Below are 13,453 nucleotides of genomic sequence, written 5' to 3'. Positions count from 1 at the left end.
GTCTTTAACAATGGCCTCGGACCGACAACAGATGCACACACACACTGGCAGGGGATTCATAATCTGCTAACTCAATTAAAGACAAACACTGAGTAATCCTGGGAAATTAGCAAAGAGGATAATTATCAATTTTCACTAAAATCAAACAAAAAACCAAAGCATCCCATCTGATCTGGAAATTAGAAATATCATCTGTCAAATTAGAAATATCATCTATAAATTAGAAATATAAACGCTTCCTATCTTGGAATTCTAGAAATGTAATTAAAGCATAGACTGAAAAAACTGTATTCAGGACATTCAGGAAGGATGGAGGAAGCCTGTAGATAGCAGTGAAAACAGAGTGAGGAGATAGAGAGTATGATGCTGTGTGGATTTTTTAATTTGTAATTTTATTTCACCTTTATTTAACCAGGTAAGCTAGTTGAGAACAAGTTCTCATTTACAACTGCGATCTGGCCAAGATAAAGCAAAGCAGTGCGACAGAAACAACAACACAGAGTTACATGGAATAAACAAGCGTACAGTCAACACAACAGAAAAAAAATGAAAGTCTATATATAGTGTGTGCAAATGGCATGAGGAGGTATGGCAATAAATAGGCCGTAGTAGCAAAGTAATTACAATTTAGCATATTAACACTGGAGTGATAGATGAGCAGGTGATGATGAGCAGATGATGGTGTGTAAGTAGTGATACTGGTGTGCAAAAGAGCAGCAAAGTAAATAAAAACAATATGTGGATGAGGTAGGTAGATTGGGTGGGCTATTTACAGATGGACTATGTACAGCTGCAGCGATCAGTAAGCTGCTCAGATAGCTGATGTTTAAAGTTAGTGAGGGAAATGTAAGTCTCCAGCTTCAGCGATTTTTGCAATTCGTTCCAGTCACTGGCAGCAGAGAACTGGAAGGAAAGGCGGCCAAAGGGGGTGTTGGCTTTGGGGATGACCAGTGAGATATACCTGCTGGAGCGCGTGCGACGGGTGGGTTTTGTTATACTGACCAGTGAGCTGAGATAAGGCAGAGCTTTACCTAGCATAGACTTGTAGATGACCTGGAGCCAGTGGGTCTGGCGACGAATATGTAGCGAGGGCCAGCCAACTAGAGCATACAGGTCGCAGTGGTGGGTGGTATAAGGTGCTTTGGTAACAAAATGGATGACACTGTGATAGACTGCATCCAATTTGCTGAGTTGAGTATTGGAAGCTATTTTGTAGATGACATCGCCGAAGTCGAGGATCGATAGGATAGTCAGTTTTACGAGGGTGAGTTTTGTGGTGTGAGTGAAGGAGGCTTTGTTGCGAAATAGAAAGCCGATTCTAGATTTGATTTTGGATTGGAGATGTTTGATATGAGTCTGGAAGGAGAGTTTACAGTCTAGCCAGACACCTAGGTACTTGTAGTTGTCCACGTATTCTAGGTCAGAACCGTCCAGAGTAGTGATGCTAGTCGGGCGGGCAGGGGTGCGGGCAGCGAACGGTTGAAAAGCATGCATTTGGTTTTGCTAGCATTTAAGAGCAGTTGGAGGCCACGGAAGGAGTGTTGTATGGCATTGAAGCTCGTCTGGAGGTTAGTTAACACAGGGTCCAAAGAAGGGCCAGATGTATACAGAATGGTGTCGTCTGCATAGAGGTGTATCAGGGAATCACTTTACTGATTACTGTTAGACAGGGATAGGGTGGGTGTTAGGGTTGAATATTTTCAGGTATTTTACAAATGTTCCATCCCAAGAAAAAATCACTTTTCTCCCGCGTAACCCAGGATTTCCCGCCAAAACCGAAAGTGTTATTCAAAAGCATTATAAAGCATATAAATAGGCCTGTGTCTGGATTTGATTAGAGTTTGATAGAAAATTCAAGCCTGATGCTACCTGAGCCTGATGAGCCAGACATTAAATACATTTTATGAGCGCTACATTAACAACATTTAATGAGCCCAAGGTAAAAAAAAATCACAAATGATTGTGTCATTATCCAATAACCTGTATGATATAGACTACTGCTCATTACGCACAACAGCAAAACAGAAAAGCCCATAGATGTAGCTAGCTGTATGCTCTCTTGGGTAAATACATGAAACTAGCTCCAGTAGGCTAATCTTTCTGAGTGTGAACTGTATTACTGTACTGTATGTTATTATACTGTATTATATGGATTGGAATTACACACCTCGTTCAAATCATGATAAAGTTGGGAGAGAACATGCAATTCCGGTGCAGCACCTACAAAGTTACAAGTACAGGCTAGCGAATTTGAATAGGACTAGAATTGAATGAATCAAATCTATGTTTATTAGTCACATTCTAGACTAACAGCCTAGCTAGACTAACAGTGAAATGTTTACTTACGGGCCCCTTCCCGACAATGCAGAGAGAAAAAAGAGAAATAATATAAAAATAATAACATCAGGAATAAATACACAATGAGTAATGATAACTTGGTACCACTACCGTGTCAATGTGCAGGGGTACGAGGTAATTGAGGTAGATATGTATATATAGGTAGGGATAAAGTGTCTAGGCAACAGGATAGATAATAAACAGTAGCAGCAGCATATATGATGAGTCAAGAGTTGGTGCAAATAGAGTCAATGCACCGGGTAGCTATTTAGTTCATTATTTAGCAGTTTTATGGCTTGGGGGTAGAAGCTGTTCAGGGTAATTTCTCTTCCAGGCTTGGTGCATTGGTACCGCTTGCCGTGCGGTAGCAGAGAGAACGGTCTATGACTTGAGTGGCTGGAGTCTTTGACCATTTTTAGGGCCTTCCTCTGGCACCTCCTGGTATAGAGGTCCTGGAAGGCAGGGAGCTAGGCCCCAGTTATGTTCTGGGCTGTACACACTACCCCCTGTAGTGCCTTGCGGTCAGATGCCAAGCAGATGCCATATCAAGCAGGGATATAGACTGTTGAGATGCTCTCAATGGTGCAGCTGTAGAACGTTTTGAGGATCTGAGGGCCCATGCGTTGTTGTGCTTTCTTCACGACTGTGTTGGTGTGTGTGGACCATGATAATTCCTTAGTGACGTGCAAACCGAGGAAATTGAAGCTCTCAACCTGCTCCACTGAAACCTTCCTTTTCCTGTAGTCCATGATCAGCTCCTTTGTCTTGCTGACAAAGGGGTGGTTGGCCTGGCACTACACTGCCAAGTCACTGACCTCCTCCCTATAGGCTGTCTCATCGTCGTTGGTGATCAGGCCAACCACCGTTGTGTCGTCAGCAAACCTGATGACGGTGTTGGAGTCGTGCGCGGCCATGCAGTCGTGGATGAACAGGGAGTACAAAAGAGGACTAAGCACGCACCTCTGAGGGGACCCCATGTTGAGGGTCAGCGTGGCGAATTGTGTTGTTGCCTACCCTCACCATCTAGGGGCGACCCATCAGGAAGTCCAGGATCCAGTTGCAGAGGGAGGTGTTCACTCCCAGGGTTCTTAGTGATGAGCTTGTGGTGTTGAATGCTGAGCTATAGTCAATGAACAGCATTTTCATGTAGGTGTTCCTCTTGTCCAGGTGTGAGAGGTCAGTGTGGAGTGCAATAGAGATTGCGTCATTTGTAGATATGTTGGGGCGGTATGCGAACTGGAGTGGGTCCAGGGTGTCTTGGTTGATGGTGTTGATGTGAGCCATGACCAGCCTGTTAAAGCATTTCATGGCTACAGATGTAAGTGCTATGGAGCGATAGTCATTTAGACAAGTTACCTTGGCATTCTTGGGCATAGGGACTATGGTGGTCTGCTTGAAACATGTAGGTATTGCAGATTACAGATTTGCCAAATGGAGGGAGAGTTTTAAATGCATCTTTGTGTGTGGAGTAAAGGTGGTCTAGACTTTTTTTGCCTGTAATTGCACAGGTGACATGCTGGTAAAATTGAGGTAAGATAGATTTCAGTTTCCCTGCATTAAAACCACTGGCCACTAGGAGAGCCGCCTCTGGATATGCATTTTCTTGTTTGCTTATGGCCCTATACAGCTCGTTGAGTGAGGTAAATAGTTTGGTCTGCAGTTTATCATGAAGTATTCTACCTCAGGCAAGCAAAACCTTGAGACTTCCTTAAAATTAAAGATTGCGCACCAGCTAACTTAAAGACACACACCTTCCCCCTTAACCTTACCCGAAGCTGAAGGGGTGGGAGTTAGGGTGTGGAGAACTTCTAAAGAACTTTAGGAAATTATTAAGGAGAAGGGTGAAACTTGGCAGGTAAAATGGGTGTGTTTTTGGCTCTCAGTCAGAGAGAGTAAGGCAGGTAGTATGCGTGTGTGTGTACCTGTTTCATTATCTACACCTGTCTCCGCTTGTTGGCTCTCTGCTTTTCACAGATATCTGAGTTTCGGTGTCTAGCAGCAAAAACCAATAGCATGGGGAATGCTTCAGTTCAGGGTAGGGGGAGGATGCAATTTAGCCCCAGTGTGTCCTTAAGAAAAACAAGTGGATCATGTGTCACCAGTAGGGCGGCGCCAGCAGGTCGGGTTACCCCCTCACCAATCTGGTACAATAAGAAATCTACCTCTGTCTCTATGAGCAGAGTGATAATTGTAGAACAGAGACTGGGCCCTCTAATCACAATCGCACGTTTCACAGTGACTGGTAGTGGACATGGGGCTTTGGAGAAAGGGAAGGAGCAGAACAGAGCGATATGGTGGTTGGCTCAGTTTGTCCTCCGTCTGGAAATTCCTACTAAATTGTTTATGTTCCTCGTGAGGTTAGAGAGGGGCTGAGCAGACAACAACAACCATGTTGTCATAATGACAATTCCCATTCCGTCTCTGTTAAACAAATGTTGTTTGTCGTCACATGTTGGACAGGCTGACTAGAATGGGCCAGAATTCCTTTTGTGTTTCCTGGACCCGAATAATTTGATGATTCTGGCTCTGAACAGACCTCCTGCTCATTCAACGGTTTAGGGAATGAGGGATGACCTATTCGCCATGTCTCATTGAATGGGTGACCCTCAGGAGTTTGTATGAGATTAGAGCACAGTGGAGTGATGTAGATGAACAGAACTGCATGTACGTGCATGTGTGTGTTTGCATATCTTGCATTACTCATCTCATGTGTATATACTGTTTTCTATACTATTCTACTGTATCTTAGTCTGTTCCGCTCTAACATCGCTCGTCCATATGTATATAGTCTTAATTCGTTCCTACTTAGATTTGTGTGTAGTGGGTATATGTTGTGTAATTTGTTAGACATTACTGTACTGTCGGAGCTAGAAGCACCAGCAATGACATCTGCTAATCACGTGTATGTGACAAATAACATTTGATTTGATTTGACGTGTGTGAGTGTGTGTTTGTGTGTGATAGACTATGGGCCTCAGAGCAACTCTTTGTGTTTGTCCTCATGGCCCAGTGGCCTCTCCTGCCCTACCATGACCAGAGGCAGCCGGGGAGAACTACAGGCCTCTCCTGCCCTACCATGACCAGAGGCAGCCGGGGAGAATTACAGGGCTCTCCTGCCCTACCATGGCCAGAGGCAGCCGGGGAGAACTACAGGCCTCTCCTGCCCTACCATGACCAGAGGCAGCCGGGGAGAACTACAGGCCTCTCCAGGGCTTTATGTTGACTGTTAGGATTCATAGTTCCCATCTGTGCCAAGAATGGATTTTTTCCACATGTGTAATATGTTTATTGTTACAATTTTACAACATATCATACTTGTGCTGAACTTGTGAGATGGTACTTGTGAAGGGAGAAAACTTGATCCCGTATCTATCAACCTGTTTTAATCATGGAAAATCCATGATGAAATAAAGGAGAGGTGATCATAGCATCAGAACTGATTGATTCTAATTCTATGGAATATAACTTGTTTGCAGTCTTCTGTGACTACCATGACAACTAGTGCAAAAAATCTATACAGTTACATATGGGGATATCATATTTTATCATATACGGTATCGTATCATTTTGAAAGTATCGCAATATTATTTTTGTGCTAGTTGGCTGTACCAGCAACAAAAACCCTTCATAGGTATTTCTCCATCTTCTTTTTAAATAGGGATCCAATTTGTTTTCAGCACTTTTATTTCCATGACTGATCAAAATTCATTTTCTCATGACTCTGGCCCATGTTGACTCTAATGTTTCCCACAGTTGTGTCAAGTTGGCTGGACGTCCTTTGGGTGGTGGACCATTCTCGATACACACGGGAAACTGTTGAGCATGAAAAACACAGCAGCATTGCAGTTCACCCTCTGAATGGCACACACAGGGGCGGAAATCCCGGGGGGGACGGGGGGACACGACCCCCCCCATCCTGGGAAAAATATGATTTGTCCCCCCCAATATATCACTGAAACATAACTGTGTAATTTAAATAATATTAATAATACGCAATGAAAGCAATTGTGCTGATTATAGACACTTAATAGCGCGTTTTTAAGTTTCAAAAGATTGCGACCCCCCCACCCTTTGCCTCACAATGGTTTGATCCACTGCCAGTTCCTTAGTTGGCAAGGTAACAGAGGGGTCGTATCTACTGTCTGAAAGGCACTCAATGAACGTAACTGACGTGAGGTTAATCTAGTCAATCGCGCACACACACTAGCTGAATATGCAGAGCTAGCGCGCAAATATTAACTATTAAGCTAGCTAGTACCTATTCCATTTATGTGGCGTCGTCAAAGATGGAATCTTTGCAATCGTCAATTTATTCCAAGATCAGCATGCAGATGATGTAAGTTAGTGCTTCAAAGTCCCTGTGATAAGGTTAGCGATAAACTGAAGTCCAAACTGAACAGAACTACACTCTCTTCTACCATTGTCTTAAATATATTTAATGGTCTCGTTGCAAAAGCTAAATTGTCGCAAGGGAACTTTTATTTATTTATTTTATTTCACCTTTATTTAACCCGGGTAGCAAAGATTATAGCAAACACCACTGAAACTGAATTGGTGCTCGCTAGCTTTGCAAATTCAGCTATTGTTGGAAGCCAGCCAATATGAAACAAACTATTAAAATTGCAAAAGGTTGCAGCATATGTTGTGTAAATGGTGAACTAATACAGCTGTCAACTCTTGTCATTTTAATCCGTTTCACATTTGCTAGCTACCTTTTAGATCGAAGCCCAAATAGAATGATAGAAGATGATAGAAGCCCATCTCCTACTGTAAATAACCTACACACTGTGTGTGTGTGTAGCCAGCCAGCCAGCCAGCCAGGTAGAAAAATGGCAGAAAAATAAAAGACGGACATCAGAGTATTTTTCAATACACCAAAACGCATAGTAAGAACCCTAGTAGCCTAATATCTCAAAGACTAGTTGATAAAATGTTCATAAGAAAGAAATGAAATTCTAATGGAAATGTTTCACAATGATGTCATTAGGCAGAGCAGGCAACAGATGGCACACAGACAGGAGAGTTGGGGACAGATATGCAGGGACAGACTGGCAGAGACAGGGAGTCTCAGGTAAGTTTGTTGAGTCTTTGTTTGGCAACATTATGAAAGGTTCTCAATTTTTTTTACTTGTAAAATAGGAACATAATTGGAAAATGCCATGGATACCCCCACTCTCAACTTAAACTGGTGACTGAACTAAGATTTGTTAAAGGCAATGGTATTGCTGTTGTGATTAGTTGTGTAGTTTTGGGTACCGGTAGTTAGGAGTACGGCAAACACCTTATTTCTTTGGTTTCTCAATATACATTTACCATATTACAATGTAGGCTATGTGTTACTGCACTACTTTTGGTGTCCCCCTCAGGAATTGCTCTTGAGAAAATTTCATGTAATTGTCCCCTCCAAAGTTGATATCAGATTTTCGCCCCTGGGCACACATACACAATCCATGTCTCAATTGTCTCAAGGTTTAAAAATTATTCTTTAACCTGTCTCCTCCGCTTCATCTACACTGATTGAAGTGGATTTAACAAGTGACATCAATAAGGGATCATAGCTTTCTGGTCAGTCTATGTGTTACACGGAGTGGAACAAGGGAACCCAAGAGCAGACTCAGGTGAGGAGACTGGGATGAAGTAACCAAGGTATTTCTTGAAACACAGGGGGAGATGTAGTGCAGGTCAGGGGAAGCTCGGGCGGGTTTCTGGAAACCAGGTGCCGAGGCTGAGGCTGGAGCCAGAGGGGTTGAGACAGGGTAAGCAGGTCCGGAGGGGAATCCAAGGGAGTAGTAGTGTGGGGAATCCAGGACAGAGTAGCAGGATGACGAGATGTGGGACTGGAGACAGGGACCAGAGTCAGAGCGGGCAGAATGAGCAGAGATTACAATCTGGCAGCGTGGAAGTGGCAGGGCTGAGTATTTGTAGAGGTCTTGATTATGGAACAGGTTGCAGCTGGTGGGGATCTGCTCTGACTCCAGCACATCTGTTTCACACATACAGAGAGGGAGAGGGAGAGAGTACTGGGGGAGTGGCGGCAGGTCAAGGAGACACATGATAAGCAGTAGAGGGCGTTGCAGGAGCAGATGTGACACTATGTCATGGTAAGAGTAGCTGTTCATAATGTTTTGTACGATCAGTGTATGGTGAGCAATATGTTAGGAATATCGAATCGCAATACATATAGAATTGGCACCTAAGTATGGTGATAATATCGTATCGTGAGGTCCCTGGCAATTCCCAGCCCTAATGACAACGTAATTCCAACAATCACATCAAACATTCTGAACTTCATAACTCATCTTTCTTTCTAGAGAGTGGCTGATTTTGATATTTTCTCAGAGTTTACTCTGTGTATTAGCGATGGCTTTGAAGTGTAGTACTGCAGTTGATCTTGTCTGGAGGAGGCTGGTTCGATGAGAAGACCAAAATCTGGAGACAGCAGGTTCTGTGATGTTGGGTCTCTCCTGTGTGTTGGGAGGACTGGGCCTGCTACTGAAGATCAGCTTGAAAGGCCTTATACAGGTAAAGTGATGTGAAGGGACACTGGGGCTAGGAGGGGGTCTGAGAAAGGCTTTGGGAAACACCACAATGTTATACTTGTATTTTACCTGAATGAAAATATGATTCTGAGACTAATGGCCTAAACTCATCAAAGGCAAGCATGCGAGGTGTGTGTGATTTATTTTAGAATGCATTGTTTTAAATGATAATGACCCAACTGAATCCGGGCCGGGGGGTTGTCCTCTTTGATGCCTTGCTTAATTAGAACTTGTCTCTATTTTTGCATTTTATCGCTGGCGCTGTAGTCACACAAAACAATACTTGACTTTTTGAATTGGAAGAGGTAGCCAAGAGTTGAGGCTTTACCATACCTGTGTTAACTAACCTCCAGACAAGCTTCAATGAAATACAACTCTCCTTCCATGGCCTCCAACTGCTCTTAAATGCAAAACTAAATGCATGCTCTTCAACCGATTGCTGCCCGCACCTGCCCGCTCGACTAGCATCACTACTCTGGACGGTTCTAACTTAGAATATGTGGACAACTACAAATACCTAGGTGTCTAGTTAGACTGTAAACTCTCCTTCCAGACTCACATTAAGCATCTCCAATCCAAAATGAAATCTAGAATCGGCTTCCTATTTCGCAACAAAGCATCCATCACTCATGCTGCCAAACATACCCTCGTAAAACTGACCATCCTACCGATCCTTGACTTCGGCGATGTCATTTACAAAATAGCCTCCAACACTCTACTCAACAAATTGGATGCAGTCTATCACAGTGCCATCCGTTTTGTCTCCAAAGCCCCATATACTACCCACCACTGCGACCTGTACGCTCTCGTTGGCTGGCCCTCACTTCATACTCATCGCCAAACCCACTGTCTCCAGGTCATCTACAAGTCTTTGCTAGGTAACGCCCCGCCTTATCTCAACACACTGGTCACCATAGTAGCACCCACCCGTAGCACGCGCTCCAGCAGGTATATCTCACTGGTCACCCCTTAAAGCCAATTCCTCCTTTTGCCGCCTTTCCTTCCAGTTCTCTGCTGCCAATGACTGGAACGAACTGCAAAAATCACTGAAGCTGGAGACACATATCTCCCTCACTAGCTTTAAGCACCAGCTGTCAGAGCAGCTCACAGATCACTGCACTGTACACAGCCCATCTGTAAATAGCCCATCCAACTACCTCATCCCCATACTGTATTTGTTTATTTATTTATTTATTTTGCTCCTTTGCACCCCAGTATCTCTACTTGCACATTCATCTTCTGCACATCTACCATTCCAGTGTTTAATTGCTATATTGTAATTACTTCGCCACCATGGCCTATTTATTGCCTTAACTCCCTTATCTCACCTCATTTGCACACACTGCATATTTTCTTTTCTACTGTATTATTGACGTTTGTGTCGAACTGCTTTGCTTTATCTTGGCCAGGTCGCAGTTGTAAATGAGAGCTTGTTCTCAACTAGCCTACCTGGTTAAATAAAGGTTAAAAAAATTAAATAATGAAGAAGCCCAAACCTTTCCATCCTTAACGCTACCTTGGAAGGTCACTGTCTCTGCGCTGATCGCCTGTGAGTGAGACAACGCTAGCTAGCCAATGGGAGCGTAGTAGAACACCCCTCTGAATAATGGGGCGTGGTTTTGGCTTAACTGTGTTGGGAAAAAGAAAGACGCTTCCTTACCACCCAAATAACTTTGTCACTACTGAAAACATAGTGAAAAAGCAGCACTAAAGGGAGAACCATGCACACTAGTGATCATTTTGATTAACCTTCTATTAAAGATTACTTTTTAAAATGTTATTTGCATACCAAATTAACAAAATACTAAAAACATAATTTTTTGACTGTTTTTCAAAACTTTTAAATTGAATTTAGAGAAATAGAATCTCTGTTGTTCTCTGCAAAATGTTCACTGTTGATTGTATGTATCTGAAACTTGTTGATTTATTTAATTACTTATGCAACTAATTAAGTATGTCATTCGATTTTTTTAAGTATGACTTTAGCTACAGTATCTTTATTTTGGCAAAATTACAGGCGTTTCGATGGCCAAGTGTAAATAGATATAAATAGAGGACTGGATGGAACTGGTTTTGGTATAGACATTGCCATTGAGGGCTTCCACCATGTAAAAGTAGTCAACTGGGTGGTGATTCCTATGGGTTGGAAGTGATCGGCCAAAGATCAGAGAGCGTTGTCTTCTTCGAATTGGGTTGCCTATGGTTTGTAAACCAAAAACTAAGGTCATATCCAGGAGCCAAGATCAAGATTTATACCAGGACATTGGTCCCAAGATCCAGACCCAGTGAGATACAGACTGAATTCATGTGGTCTCAAGACCAAGACCAATAGATCAGGAGTCCATGGGCCCTTTCTTCAATTGTAAGAAACTCAAAGTACACTACAGTACAGTTGAGCACAGTAGAGTACATACAGTACAGTAGGATACAGTACAGTATAGTAAAGCACAGTAGAGTACATACAGTACAGTATAGTAGAGCACAGTAGAGTACAGTACAGTAGAGTACATACAGTACAGTAGGATACAGTACAGTATAGTAAAGCACAGTAGAGTACAGTACAGTAGAGTACATACAGTACAGTAGGATACAGTACAGTATAGTAGAGCACAGTAGAGTACAGTACAGTAGAGTACATACAGTACAGTAGGATACAGTACAGTATAGTAGAGCACAGTAGAGTACAGTACAGTAGAGTACATACAGTACAGTAGGATACAGTACAGTATAGTAGAGCACAGTAGAGTACAGTACAGTACAGTACATACAGTACAGTAGGATACAGTACAGTATAGTAGAGCACGGTAGAGTACAGTACAGAAGGGTACAGTATAGTAGAGCACAGTACGGTGGAGTACAGTGCACTATAGCACATTATAGACGTCTATGTTTTGGCCAAATAGATGTCAATGTTTGGGATCTTGGAGGGTTGGATCCCTTGCTGGCTATGCATCTCAATACTCTACACTTTTTCCTGAAGTGTGCATTTGTCCACTACCAACATGGTGGTCCGGTGTGGCTCAGTTGGCAGAGCATGGCGCATGCAACTTTAAATTGGAGATAGCCCCAATGGTGCTGCCCGTGCTGTGACAGACTTCATAATGGCACAGATACAAACATGAGACCTCGATATATCTCTGTGGTTTCAATTGTTTTGATTGGGACTGTTTCGGTTTGGAAAATTTTTACTTATTTTGGACTTTAAAGAAGCCCCATAGCCCCATCTTTCATTTGGACAGATACTTGATATATTTCTTGATATATTAAATGTTCGATAGTGACACTTCTTAAAAGTACATTAAGATTGACCAACTTGCTCACAAATTTTCTCCACAATGTTTGCAGATGGACTACTCACCATGTGGCCATAGTGAAGAAGGGTGCAATCTGATCACCTGGTGATATTTGTAGGGTTGTGGATTAAGGCACATTCATTCTGCAGTCTCTTAAGGTGTGTTTCGGTAGTGACAGCAAAAGTGGAGACAGCTTTTTACAGAGAAAGATGTTTTAAAATAAACAAAACAAATAATCTGATCAGTATCTTTCAATGTAATAATAGAACAACTCAATATGTTCTATTGAAATAATAGTGTTAAAAAATTTACAAAAATCATTCATTGCCTTATTTTCAAACATAAAGTTTAGGAATCAGGATTTGGGACAGCCACCTCACAATAGAAATAGGTGTATAAACAATGACTTTGTACTACACAGAACAAAAATATAAACACAACATGTAAAGTGTTAGTCCCATGTTTCATGAACTGAAATAAAAGATCGCAGAAATGTTCCATATGCACAAAAAGCTTATTTCTCTCAAATTTTGTGCACAAATTTGTTTACATCCCTGTTAGTGAGCATTTGCTGGGGACAATAAAAGGCCACTTTAAAATGTTTAGGTTTGTCACACAACACAATGCGACATGTCTCAAGTTTTGAGGGAGTGTGAAATTGGCATACTGACTGTCACGTCCTGACCATAGTAAGCTGTTATTTTCTATGGTAGAGTAGGTCAGGGCGTGACAGGGGGGTTTTCTAGTTTAGTTTTTCTATGTTGTTATGTTCTAGTTTTGTATTTCTATGTTGGGTTGTTCTAGTATTGTATTTCGATGTTGGGCTGTGTTTGGGATGATCTCCAATTAGAGACAGCTGGTCATCGTTGTCTCTAATTGGAGGTCATATTTAAGTTGGTGTTTGTCCCACCTGGTTTTGTGGGAGATTATCTTTGAGTAGTGTATGTTTCACCTCTGCGTCACGTTTTTTTTTTGTCATTCACTTTATTTATGTATTGCATAGTTTCACAGTATAAATAAAATATGGAACGACACACACGCTGCACTTTGGTCCGATTCTCCTTACAACAACCGTGACACTGACTGCAGGAATGTTCATCAGACCTGTTGCCAGAGAATTTAATGTTAATTTCTCTACCATAAGCCGCCTCCAACATAATTTTAGAGAATTTGGCAGTACGTCCAACCGGCCTCACAACTACAGCCATGTGTATGGTGTAGTGTGGGCGAGTGGTTTGCTGATGTCTACGTTGTGAACAGAGTGCCCTATGGTGGCACTGGGGT

Source organism: Salmo salar, chromosome ssa03 (assembly GCF_905237065.1).
Source record: "Salmo salar chromosome ssa03, Ssal_v3.1, whole genome shotgun sequence".
Lineage (NCBI taxonomy): Eukaryota > Metazoa > Chordata > Actinopteri > Salmoniformes > Salmonidae > Salmo > Salmo salar.
This window is presented reverse-complemented; position numbering follows the sequence as displayed.